This window comes from Ochotona princeps, chromosome X, assembly GCF_030435755.1.
Source record: "Ochotona princeps isolate mOchPri1 chromosome X, mOchPri1.hap1, whole genome shotgun sequence".
Classification (NCBI taxonomy): domain Eukaryota; kingdom Metazoa; phylum Chordata; class Mammalia; order Lagomorpha; family Ochotonidae; genus Ochotona; species Ochotona princeps.
Window position 1 is genome coordinate 17,082,040 of NC_080865.1, and position 13,976 is coordinate 17,096,015.

Here is a 13,976-nt window from a genome sequence, read left to right on the forward strand (position 1 = left end):
CGCGTGTGTGTGCGTGCGCATGTGTGCGCTGGGGATAAAGTGGTAACATTAAAGAAGGGATGAAAGAGGAAAGAAAATCTATATGATACTCACTATAAAAATTTTAAATTCTGCTATATAAGTTCATCATCTGAACAATAAAGGCTTGATACAGACTCTGTTTCCTAACATACACTTCAAAGAATGGTTTTGTCCAACATGACAGTGGGTTACACTATTTGTAAATACTGATCATTGAGTACTAAGAATTTGGTAGGTCTAAATTTTCTTTAACATTCAACTCCGAATATCAAAACTTCACCTAAAGGCTTACAGTAACACAAAGTCATTAAATTGTCTTTATATGTGTAGGGAGAAAAATAATCTAATCCTAAAAAAGTATTATTACCAAAAAAATCATTTTTCCTTTGTCTTCTGCTAACTATTAGAAACATTTCAAGATACATTTACTAAATATTCTAATAAAACTCTAATTTCCTTCTATTATTCACAAGGAAACTAAATAAAATTATGTGTACATTTATTCATCACATGGCAAACATTTATTGCATTTCACCTATGTTAGACCCTGTACTATAAACAGAAATATACAGGCAAGGAAAACAAAGATCTTGGCCATATGGAGATGATGGTCTAGATTTAGTCCTTTTTTTCTCTTCAAGCAGAAAAAAATGAAAACTTTTTGATACCCTATGGTAAAACTACAGAGCATTACAGATGAAGAGAACATATTAAGATTAGTTAAGCAGGATACAGGAAAACAGATTATGTGCAAAGGAATGATGATTACAGTGACAGTTCAATTTGAACAATAATGTACCACAGAAGCCAATGAAATGTCTTCAAAGTTCTGGAGAAAATAAATATCATGAGAACTGTATATCCAGAGAAACCAGTGTTCAGGAATGAGGATGAAATAAAGTAATTTTCAGCAAAATTAAGACTAAGATAATTTATCATCAATAGATTCTCACTAAAGCAATTTTTTAACATTATACTAAGGAGGAAATAAAGATAGGAAAAGGAATGGTGAACAATGAAACTGATCAAACGCACATAAATCTAAATAATCATTGGTGTATGAAAAAATTAAAACATTTAAATTGTTGGATTATAAAAGAACATATGTTTAAAATACAGGACAGAAAATATAAAACAGTAAGGAAAAGATTTTGGAGTTTAAGAATACCATGTTCCTTTAATTGATAAGAGGAAGGGTAAAACTATTGACATATGAAGCTAAATGTTGCAATTTCGAAAACTACTGAAAAACTAAAAAGCATATAATACCTATACCAGTAGAAAAGATAAAATGGAATGAGAAAAACACATCAATCTATAGATCACATAAATAAATGCAACTATACAGTAGTTAGAATGATCACCAATATAAATGTAACTGATGCAATAATCATAAGTAGACCAAATTATATTAAAAAACTAAAAATTGCAAATAGTATATATTTATATCACACATCTATCCACGCAGAATATATATGCATATATTATATATATATATGATATATAACATTTGCACAGAACATACATTTTTAAACACGACTTCGGCCATATGCCAGAGTCTTGCCTTAAGTATGTAGGCATATTGAAGTTGAAAGACAAATAATGGGAAAATATATACTGTGTAAACAAATAAATATCAACCAAGAAAAGTGATGTTATATTAACAGATCAGATTAAGGCAAAAGCATTTCTAGAGATGAAGGTGGTCATCAAGAATATCTCCAAATTAATAAGACCAATGGACTCTCAGAAACTGGAACAACAAAGGAAATATACCTTTGAAAAGATGCCCAAAATGCCCATCAATAGAAGACTGGATAAGAAAGCTATGGTTCATCTACTCTATGGAATACTACTCAGCTATTAAAAAAAACGAAATGCAGTTCTTTGTGGACAAATGGGCCCGACTGGAATCCATCATGCTAAGAGAAATGAACCAATCCCCAAAGGTTAAATACCACATGTTCGCCTTAATCTGAGATGAAAAGATGACAACTTGAAAGATAGTACCTGTGTATTGTAATATTAGTGCAATCTCTAACAACCTGTATCCAATGCAATAACGCGATATAATCTATAAAACAACAATTAATGTCAGAATATTTAAGATCTACATCGTAAAACTGTAAAACCCACTGTACCCTCAATACGCTATGTTAACCGGTAATGGGGAGGGAGTGCAGGGAAATCTTTTTTTTTTTAATAAAGATTTATTTTTTTTTATTTTTATTACAAAGTCAGATATACTAAGAGGAGGAGAGACAGAGAGGAAGTGGAGCTGCCGGGATTAGAACCAGCAGCCATATGGGATCAAGGAAAGGACCTTACTCACTAGGCCACGCTGCCGAGCCCGAGTGCAGGGAAATCTTTCAGGACCATAAAAAGAGTGAGAAAAAAGTACAATATAGCCTATCAAGATCAAATCTGGTAATTCATAGACAACAGACTCAAAGCGGCACTAAACAACAATAAAACTACTATACCAATGCATGGGGGGGAATCAGGTGCAATCCTGACAACCTCTTAACAGGAGGTCATGTGCGTGGAGCAGGGGGGCACTCCAGAGTGGAGCAGGTGGTAAGGAGGAAGCTTGGATCCCAACCACGAAGACTCCCAGACCTTCACCACAAACTATTAATACGAGCAACAAGGACTATATCCCAACTGCCAAGGAGGCCACAGGGAATTGGATGCCCTCGGAGACTGAGTACTCTGAGGTCACCCACCCCCAACCGGAGCTTCCCCAGGGGATGGAAGAAGTCCAAACGCTACCGCGCAGAAACCAACGTCATCGGAAAGACAACCAGAAGCCCTGAGCGGTCCGCAGAAACAGAAGAACAATAAGTGTCCTTTGGGACCAGGGAGGAGAGCTTTCTCTGGTCCGAGCCTGGCTCCACCTCTGGACCCCCGCCCTCCCTCGCAGTGACCATCGGGATCGCTTTGAAAACCCCTCACAGCAAACAAACAATCATACAAACTAAAAAAAAAAACCTAAAATAAATAGACAAACAACAGAAAGTAGAGCTTGAAATCTGACATGAAAGAGCTGGCGTGGATTGGCTCATGCCTTGCTGGGTGGGACACAAAGATTAGTCACTCCTCACCATGGTGTTGAGGATTTTCCTGCACACCCTGCCCCCCCCCCCAAAAAAATGTTCTGCACCTTAAATGTCGACAAATATCTTGTCAGAGTTACAAGCCAGTCTAGATTATCCCAAAATCTGCCAAGATCAGCAAAATTATACTTCAACACAACAAATGGCTAAATACTAAAATGAAATAGACACGAGACAGCTGAATGGTACCTTATAGCCATTTTAGGGTATATAGCAGCCGGTCCTGTATATGAACTAAAATTGAAATGTCAATGAGCTAACCATAGGTTGTGGTTAGGACTTGTTTTTTTTTTTTTTTTTTTTTTTTTAACATACTGGTTACTCAAAACCATGTCAATTCCATAATATTGCAAATTGCTGTTGATGTTATATTGGGACTCTTAATTGACTGGGATGATATTATACCAGCTCTAACCTTGGACCAGAAATGGTCTCCCCAAGAAACTGTTCAACCCATCTGGACAATAAGTAGCTGGACTCTATGCTTGGTATATGTTTGCAAGGAAAGAATCTTGATTGAATTTGAACTGTAATGCTGCATCAAGGTGGAGGAATCCACCAGGGGGGAGGGGAGGGGGAGGGGTGGGGGGATTCCCAGAGCCTATGAAATTGTCACATAATGCAAAATATCAATAAAAATATAAAAAAAATTTAAAAAGATGCCCAACCTCAGTAGTAATCAGAAGAAATGCAAATGAAAATCACAGGAGCAATCCCTTTTATTAAAAAAAAAGATTTTACTTATCTGAAAGGAAGAGTTTTAGAGAGAAGGTAGAGAAGAGGGAAGGAGGAAAGAGAAATCTGCTGTCCACTGGTTCACTCCTCAAATGGCTGCAATGGCCAGGGTAGGGCCAGGCTCAAGCCAGGATACATGAGCCTCCTCTGGGTTTCCCACATGGGTGCCAAGACCCAAGGACTTTGGTCATCCTCCATTGATTTTGCAGGCATATGAGTAGGAAATTGGACTGGAAGTAGAGCAGTCAGAACTCAAAAACCAGTGCCCCTATGGGATGCTGGTGTTGCAAGTGATCCTTTATCCAGGCTATGCCATAATGTCTTCCCCAGGCATTTACCTGTCTTTACTAGGTGTTGGTAAAATTGTGAAGTAATAGGAAACCCTTCGACAACACAGGTGGAATTTAAATTACTATGACAAACAATTTAACACTTGTTAAACAATTTAATGTCTTGTAAAACTGAGAATACTCATTTAATTGGCCCTGTAGTTACATTCTCAGTTGTATATGCTGCAGTAAAGTTCTCAAACATATTCAGCATGAGATTATAGTAAGAAACACATTTTATATCAACACACAAAATACACACAAGTATTTATACACACATAAGTAGGTATACATGCATCTGTGAATATACATATAAATATTTGCTATTCCATTTCATTTTTAAAGAAATGCTGATCCCAACTCACCAATAAATTACAATCCACAGATTTAATAATGCCACCTTAGGGTGTACATATTAAAAATCCAACCTGGGGTGAGTATTGCAATGTAGTAGATTAAGCCACCACCTGCAATGACTACAGCACATATGGGTGCTGATTCGTGTTTCAGCTGTTCTACTTCTAATCCAGCTCCCTGCTGTTGGCCTGGGAAAGGCAACAGAAGACCACCTAACTATTCCAGCAACTGCAACCCATGTGTCAGACCCAGATGAAGCTCCTGTTTCCTGGTTTCAGCCTGGTCCAGCTCAGGGTGTTGGGGCCACTTGGAGAGTGAAATAGCTGATGAAAGATCTCTCTCCATCCTTCTCTTTGTAATTTTTTTCAAACAAACAAACCTTCCCCAAACAATTTCACACCTAGGTGGTAAGCTCCCATATGTGTTTGCCAGGCCACAGACAGTATAATATCATATTATCAGTCCCTGTAACACTCTGAACAAATATCAGCCCATCAGTCCAACAGATACATTAAAAGAAATGATAAAAACAGTGAAGATAAATGTGATACCATTCACATAAACAGGGACAAATGCCACCAAAAGTTGAGCTAAGAAAGTCACAAAACAGATTCAGTATGGTTTTCATTCTGATGGTATCCAAATACATAAAAACAGAAAATATAAGGACACATTCAAATGCAGTAATGCCCTCATTGAAAGCAAATACACATTCTTTAAATATTATATATGTCTTATTTATATTTTATATGTATGACATTTGCTCATTTAAGAAAATCTCTCCAGGTTACTGTTATTACAGTAACCAGGTTACTCCAGCTTACAGTTATTACAGTACTATATCACAGTGTATGAAGCATTAAAAGGGTAGGGGCTTCAGTGTTGCTATTTCCTGCATGACTAAAACCTTAAATTCTTGCATCTGCTTTCTATTGTTGATAAGAAGCTTTATAACAAGTGCTTTGAATTCTGTATCCCACATTTTCTCAATGTATTCCTCAGTTAACTCTGAAGTTGGCAAAGGCTTTTGCCACACTGTACAAAATGGCGCCTGATTGCCACTATTAGAGTTCCTGATCCGCTGGCCATCAGGTCTGAGGGCTACCTGGACCTGTCTTGGGTGGAACCTGTAGAATGCCACACTGTTGCAGTTCACTGAGTCAGAGATGAGTTAAATTTCAGCTCAGCATATGCTCAGTCCTTTCCCTTGCCTTTTCCTCCTTAAACAAAATGGCACCCTATTTGGCTCTAGGGGGAGGACTGGACTGTGAAATTTATCCTGTTCCCACACTGCCTGTCTGGGACCTGCCACTCTGTGCTCCTGGTCAAATCAAATAGACCAGTAAGATGGGCAGTTCTTTGTCTGGTTCACCTCCCGAGCTCCCTGTGAAAGTCCCTTTCCACCTGGTTGCTGCTGGAGTTCCAGGTGCAGGTGGAGCTCAGATCACTGTTAGATGAATGCCACTGTGGTATCAGTTACTGCAACACCACACTGTTGTTTTGGCTGCTTTCCTGTGTCTGTCAGTCTCCAGGTACCCCTCTGCTGTTGTTGTGTCCTCTCCTATTTCCTGGAATGTGCCCCGTCTGCTTCATACTGGTTAATGTTTCTCCGTCTGTTTAAGTGTGTCCTTACCCTATTCTGCCATCTTGATTCTCTCTGAATCTGAAGTTAATTGTTAACATCAGGATCTACATAGAAGTGTCAGGCTGGTTTCTAGATTTCAGGGCCTGTATTGCTATTTATAACAAAGTGCTATCCATTCTTGCAATCTGTGTTCCATTCATCAACACTATATTTTATACTTACAGATAAACATAATGTACCTGTTTCAGTTACACTTCATGCATTCTAGTAATCATTAAAAATTCATCAAAACCAAAAAACCAGGGTCCTCCTACTTTTTTCCCAAGATTTATTTATTTTTATTGGAAAGTCAGATTTACAAAGAAAAGGAGAGACAGAGTATCTGCTGGTTCACTCTCCAAGTGGCTGCCACTGGTTGCACCTGAGCAGGTATAGAGTCCCAAGGTTTTGGGCCATCCTCTACTGTGCTCCCAGGCTACAAGCAGGGAGCTGGAAGGGACGTAGACCAGCATGAATAGGAACTGGTGCCTATACGGAATCCTGGAGCATGTAAGGCATGGAATTTAGCCACTAGGCTACCAGGCCAGGTCCAGGTCCTCCTACTTTCAGTAGTCCTTGCTCTAATCTTTTTAGCACTATTGAAATAAAATATCTTTGCTTCTACCTAATCCAAAATAAATGACAATAAAGGTTGTTCTTCCAACTGATTAGAGAATGAGTCACTTTCTGACTCATCTCACCTCTTGCAGGTCAAGGTGGGAACTTCAATTTTACGGTCTATTAAACATGGAGACAGCCTAGTGGGGCTGTAACATTCTCTCACAACAAACAAAGGATGCCTGATGCCAATAAAATACCAATTATGCCTCCTTTTTGAAAATCACTGCATGAATAAAAATAAAATATTTACAAGACTGACAGTACCTGAAATCACAAGTATCAGCAACCAGAATATTGGAAACGCTTATTTTCAGCTTTGCATGTAAGGATACATTTTGATCTGTCAAACTAAAGACTCAACATGTAAACTTCTAGCTGTCATGGAATGATATGAAATATGTTGCTATTTTCATAGAGGTATAAGAATTACACATTGAAAGGCTGTTCTTTCCTTAGGATATTTTATGCATGAAACAATAATAAGTTCTTCCTCCTTAAACTATGACCTAACTGAGCATCATCCAATGCGTTAGGTCAATAGACATTGACATGGATTCAAGTTACTTATTAATGCATAACATATTACAAGAAAAATATTGAACTTTCAGTTTATTATTTACTCTACCCATCATCCATGTTGTATTTTGGCTTATAATTATTTACCCTTTTATCTTTTGTAATCTTAACACCTGTGTACTGGCAGATTTTCTTTTTTCTGAGGACAAATATATTGCAGATGGCTTATATATTAAACTTCATATTCTTGATATAAGCACAATTGTTGTATATGATTTAAATAGGAGCCAGTCATCCACTCCTCAGCTCATTTGTTTACTTATCCATTTATTCATTTGACATGTGTTCACTGAGTTCTACTACAGATATTCATTTGGGGAATTAGAACTACATTAGTGAACAATATAGATAAGAAATCCTACCTACATGATTATGAAATGTGTATTCCAAGAGGTATGAATGAAAATAACCAAGTGTACAGCATGTAAGTATTAAGGAAAAACAAAAAAAAGATGTTGTGTTGTGTTAGTTTGGGTGTGTTACCTTCTAGAGCAATCTTCAATGTGTATTGACCTAACACATTGGAAATGAATTTCTCATTAATGTAAATCTGACAATTTTATGGAGAAAAGCTGAGTGAATTAGAACTTCAGTTAGCAAGTATACTAATCTGCAGATGAGTTGATGGCAAAATGTGTGATATCATTAGCTCAATATTGAATTGAATAATATGCTTTGATAATTACAAGTCGTGGGACTAGAGTGATGGCTGAATTGACTAATCCTCTGCCTGCAAGTGCCAGGATACCATATGAGTGTCAATTTGTGTCCTAACTGCTCTGCTTCCCATCCAGCTCCCTGCTTGTGGCCTGGGATGGTAGTGGAAGATGGCCCACAGCCTTGTGAACTGGCTACTAGCTTTGGATCAGCTCAACTCCAACAACTGTGGTAATTTGGGGAGTGGACAGAGGATGGAGAATCTGTCTTTCCTTCTCTCTATAAAATCTGTTTTTCCAACAAAATAACTATTTTTTTAAAAAATAATTACAAGTAATATTTGGAAGTTAAGGAAAAATTTTCCTCCCCATAGATAAGCTTAAAGAAATCTGTGATTTATTGCAGAGCTTTTGAGTCATGGTCCTGAGTACTAGTATTGCCTGAGTGGATGAGGTCCAGGTTATAAATAAGAAGAAAAGCAGAAATGAAATAAAAATGGGGAAAATACTAATGATGTAACAGGACAATACTTTATAATTATTGGAGAGATAATTACTGAGAAATTCTCTCTCACTCTTTAGACACTGAAGTTAGGAGACAAATCAATTAATAAAATTCTGCTTACTTCTTCATTGCTTTGAAATGGCAAACCTCATTTTGATATTCTGGTGAGAAAAAAGCTGAATGAAGGAAAAAATAAACAAACCCCAAAAATTTGTTATGCATCCAAATTCGACATACACACATTCTTTTATCATTCTTGTTTGAATCATCTACAAGAACATTTTTAAATGCCTTTCTCATCTGTGGAGTATGTCCTGAGACTCTGAGGACTACTTCCTAGGGCAAAGTGTAGTCCAGAACTAGATCAACACTCATGGAATTGAGATCCCAATATTGAAGTTAGTTCAATCTTTTTGGGAGCCTGAAATTCCATCACGATATCCCATGGGGATAACAAGGGCCCAAACACTTGGACCATGTCCCATTATTTTCCCAGGCTCATCAGCAGGGAGTTGGATTGGAAGGGGAGCTGTAGATATGGGATGCTGATTTTTGTAAAAGACTTATTTTGTTTTTATTGGAAAGCCAGATATACAGAGAGGAGGAGAGACAGAGAGGAAGATCTTCCATCCATTGATTCACCCCCTAAGTGGCCACAACGGCTGGAGCTGAGCTGATCTGAAGCAAGGAGCTAGGAGAACTTTTCCGGGTCTCCCATGCAGATACAGGGACCCAAGGCTATGGGCCATCCTCAACTGCTTTCTCAGGCCTCAAGCAGGCAGCTGGAAGGGAAGGGGGGTCACTGAGATCCTGCTGCATGCAAGACAAGACCTTTAGCTACTAGACCTTTAGCTGCCAGGCAAGGGATATTAATGTTTTAGGCAGTAACTCAATCTGATACACCACAATGCCAGCCTCACCATTTGCATATGTTAAGTAAAGTGTCCATTCCGATGTTTTTGACTACTATTTTTTTGATGGGCAAAACAATTAGTTCCATATTGTTTCCTTAATATATCTGATGCAAAAGGGGATTTTAAGGGAGAAGCCCCACCCAGTCTCCCACCCACCCCAGGTCCCAGATGAGGGGCATGCTCTGGGGGTCTTGCTCAAGTGGTTTTGATAGTTCAACAGTTCTGAAATGTTGCCACTCTCACCACTCAAAGCACGATGAGGTCGTTGGAGAATCCACTGATTGACATAGTCCATCATAGAGTCTCCGTTTGCCCAGTATTTTCATTGCCAACATAGAACTGAGATGGTTGATTGACTTGTTCTGTCCTCTGTCTTTTCTTGGCTAGTGTTCTGAGTCCAGAAGCTCGATTGGGGGGATCCCCAAAGAAATTTTGTCTGAGGTGTTCTCAGACCAGATTCTTGTATGTACTAGCAAGCACAGGGCCCGGCACAGTCCATTGCTCCAATCAGCTCTTGGTTGCAATTGCTGGGTTGGTTCTGTTCCATCCCTGTCTTCCACTGGACCCAATGGGTGTTGTAGTCCAGCCTGGTTCTGCCCAGCACATACTCGGCTCTCACATAAACCAGTGGGAGCTGCAGCCTAGTCAGAACGACCCACAATTACCCCCACCAGGCCCGCCCCCTACCCTGGTTTGCCAGTATGTATGGCAGACTAGTCCAGTCTGTCCCATATCCCCTTCTGCTCTTGTACATGTCAATGGGTATTAAAACCTTGTTCCATCTAACCAGCTCAACTATGCAGCTTTCACGGATGTTGTTGGGTGTCTGTCTAGCCACCCCCAGTCCCTGTCCTAGTTTCTGTTCCCTTCCATGGGAGGTGGTAACCCAAGAGGGAGGAGCCCACTATTTCCCTCCCAGGCCACTCCCACTCCCAGATTATGCACTCTTCGGGTGGTTCTGTGGTTTGACTTGACAGAACTAGCCCCCAGTGCCAGCTTCTGCCAGCTGATGCTGTGGCTAAGCCCAAACAACCCTCACCCAATCTAATTGTAGATTGCACCAGTAGGAATAATCAGCCCAGCCTGGCTTTTCCCTGATCTGGGCCACATGAGGCGCACAGGTGTTATAGCCCTGCCTAGTCTGGTCTGTCCCCATCCCAGCTCACGCTCTCCAGTGGGAGTAGCTGTCCAGCAAGGGAACTACCCCTTATTCCCCTGCTGACTCTGCCCGCTCCCTTCCTGATTCTCACGTGTGTTGGTTGGGTGCTGTGGTCATATCTGGCACAGGCAACTTCACCTTGGCATTCCCTGTTGTGTACTGCTTTTGTTGAGACTGAACCTGGCTCAACCCACACTCTGTTCTGGTGTTTGGATTTGCCAGTGGATGACGTGAACTGATCCAGCCTGGTCTGCCCCCGACCCATGCCAAATGTATGCCAGTGGGACACTTTCCATTATCTCTTCTGGGCTGTTTCCCTCCATGCTTCTTGCATTTATTGACTACTATTTTTATTTAGATCTTTTTGTCATCTTATATGTGAGCCATGTTAATTATATTCTGAATTCACATCTGGTCTCAGAAATATGGTTTACTTCTCAGTGGCTCATTTTTTTTTTCCTTAATGGTTCCTTTCAAAAATAACTACAATGTTAGGATACACTTAAATAGCAGAATGATGGACTTATGACTGTTTATGAAGGACTATACTACTGTAATAATATAGGGGAAGTCAGTGTTAGGGGGATTCAGGGAGGGAAGGAGGGAAATTCCAGAGCCTATGGAACTGTATCATAAAATAGTAAATTAAAAAAAATTATTACACTGTCTGAATTTTTACTCTTACTTGAGTTTTACACATTCTATTTTCCTAATCCAAAATCACAATATTATCTTCCATATGTCTTCTAGAAACTACAGTTTTCCACTTCAGGACTCTGACCTATCATAAGTTATCTTCTACATGATATGAAGGTTCATGATGATAATACCCTTTCTCCAACACATGGACCTCAAATTGCTTTAGAACTTTTTGCTTTATAAATCCAAATCTCCCTCATTAAATTATCTTGATACTTTTGCTAAAAATCAATCCTGCGTGTATGGTATTATTTCTGGGTTCTCTATCCTTTTTCCTTTGTCTATATGTCTACTTTCATTTCAACACTACATTTGTCATTAATGTGCCTTTTAAGTGTGTTACAAAACAGGCTATGTGTCTTCAAACTGTCTTTTTTTCTTTTCACAGTTTTTGCTATTGTAGGTTCTTTACAATTCCAACTATTTTTTGTTTTAAACGAATAAAATTTTAAGGAGAATTATCATCTGGATGACACATCTTCCCATACATGCATGTACATATGCGTTTATGTCTTTAGTCTGGTCAGTGCTTTGTGTTTTTCAGTGTAAAGGTCAGCCACTGTTTCACAGAATTTATAACTAGTTTGTTTTCTTATATGATTGTTAAGGTATTACTTTTATTAGTTTTAGCTTTGAATTTTATATTACTAATATATGGAAATAGTTAAAACATGATTGCTGGTCTTTAAATTTAGTTTAAATATAATGTCTTGTATCTGGAAACACAGCTACACACTTGTTTGTTCCAGCATGCTTGCCTCTCAGTATATTCCTTAAACTTTTCTATGCATGAGAAAATATTTACTGCATTTATTGTGAGTAAAGACAGTATTACTTTAAAAAAAGAAATTAGTTCATTCCTTCACCAATATAATCATGAATATACAGTGGCTCTACACTATTTCCTTTCTAGAAGAAAAATCTATATTACTAAAAGTTACATATTATACAGAATATCAATATATTTTATCACTTTTCATAGAATTTGACCATGAATCAAAAACTACCAGTCTATAAGAGGAAAAATATGACCAAAACCAAAAGAAAGAAAAGCAAAAGAAGCAGTCTTATATATAGGGGACACAGATAACGGAGATATAACTCAGATATTCAATAACTATGATAACTGATTCAAATTATTGTAGTGAAAGAATGAGAAGAGCAAAAGAATAATATAATGGAAACAAAATGAAAATCTTGAAGCTGAAAAACACAACTGAATGTAAAAAAATCAAAGACAGGTTTAACATAAAATTAGACAACATGCAAAGACAGAATCCAAGAATTGGAAGATGGGCCAGACACAGATAAAAATTGAATTCAGAAATACAAAATGACAGAAAACAAAGGAGGTTGAGAAATTTATAAAATATTCAAAATGTTTAAAATATTGAATATGACCAAGACACATATTTAGAATATCTACAGATGAGGAAAAAGATAATGAAGATAAGAACTGTCTGAGGAGACAAGCACAGCAAAATAAAGTGGTGATTGAAGATATTCTAGGATACCTAATATGAAAATAGAAAAAAAGAAAACTTGGACCAAGGCATGTTATAGTAACTACTGAAAAATCCAAACAGAGAAAGAGAAAATATTAAAAGTAGTCAAATAAAAATGTTATATCAAAATGAGCAACAGTAAACTGGTAGCTCATTTCCTAACAGAAGTTCTAAAATGGGAAGTCAACAGGATTTTCAAATTGCAGAAAAGTTTAGAACTACTATTTAGGATTCAATAAGTAGGAAAACATGATTGAAAATTAAAAGTGAAATATAGCAATGCTACGAAAAATAAAATTGAAATTTATCCATAGTAAATTTACGTATATGAGTCAAAGAATCAAGGATTTATTATTTAAGTAAATCAAAGTAATACATTTAATGTTAAGAAGTATTAAAGAATTTGAATGGTGAATTACTGAAGACTGCTTATCTCAACTTTATGAAATAATATGGGGAAAAAATAACACTGGCTAAGTAATGTAATCAATTAAATATTGGAGTCTTTATTAGAATAGTATTCTTCATTCATAAAAGTTACTACTTCTACTGATACACTATTCATATTTCCTCCCAGAACAAACCTTTCTTGCAACAGGATAAGTTCATGAGGGAAAAAGACAAATCAAACCAAATCTGTCTAACAAGCTGGATCAGTGTTAGTATTTCCCATCTCAACCACAGGAGAGATCAACACTGAATTTCCTTGAGAGGAGATTATAAGGCTCTCCCAGAGTAGAAGAGTATACTGGCAGGAAGAAGCCACGCTAGCTAATTCAGGGGAAATTTCTCAAACTGACTGGAGTTTGGTAGGCACCAGGAGTAACAGAGATTGACTTACGCTTAGGATCTGGTTCACCTTAGGAAACAGTGACCCTCACAGAGTGAGGCAGAGTGAAACCTGTGCCTACCACATTTCCACTGCCTAAACAAAAAGGTGAATGAAATGTTCTTTCCCCTTCATCCTTTCTAAAGAAGTAGGTTTACAGGGAATTCTGAAACACTCCAGCTTTGCTCATTTGGTGTGCTTAGAAGGCAGGACATTTGGTACCCATCTTGCCAGTCACCGTAAACGTCTCAGAATGTCTCAGGGGAATTGTCTGTGTTTTCTAAGAAGCCATATGGAGCCAAGACAGCTCTAAGAAAGCACAAGAATGGT

At 38.0% G+C, this 13,976-nt stretch overlaps 1 protein-coding gene across 1 annotated transcript in view; it reads right to left on the minus strand.

Annotated features, from left to right (window-relative positions):
* The window catches only part of SYTL5 (synaptotagmin like 5), an 89,976-nt gene that overhangs the window by 55,765 nt on the left and 20,235 nt on the right, over window positions 1-13,976 (minus strand). The window lies entirely within an intron of this gene.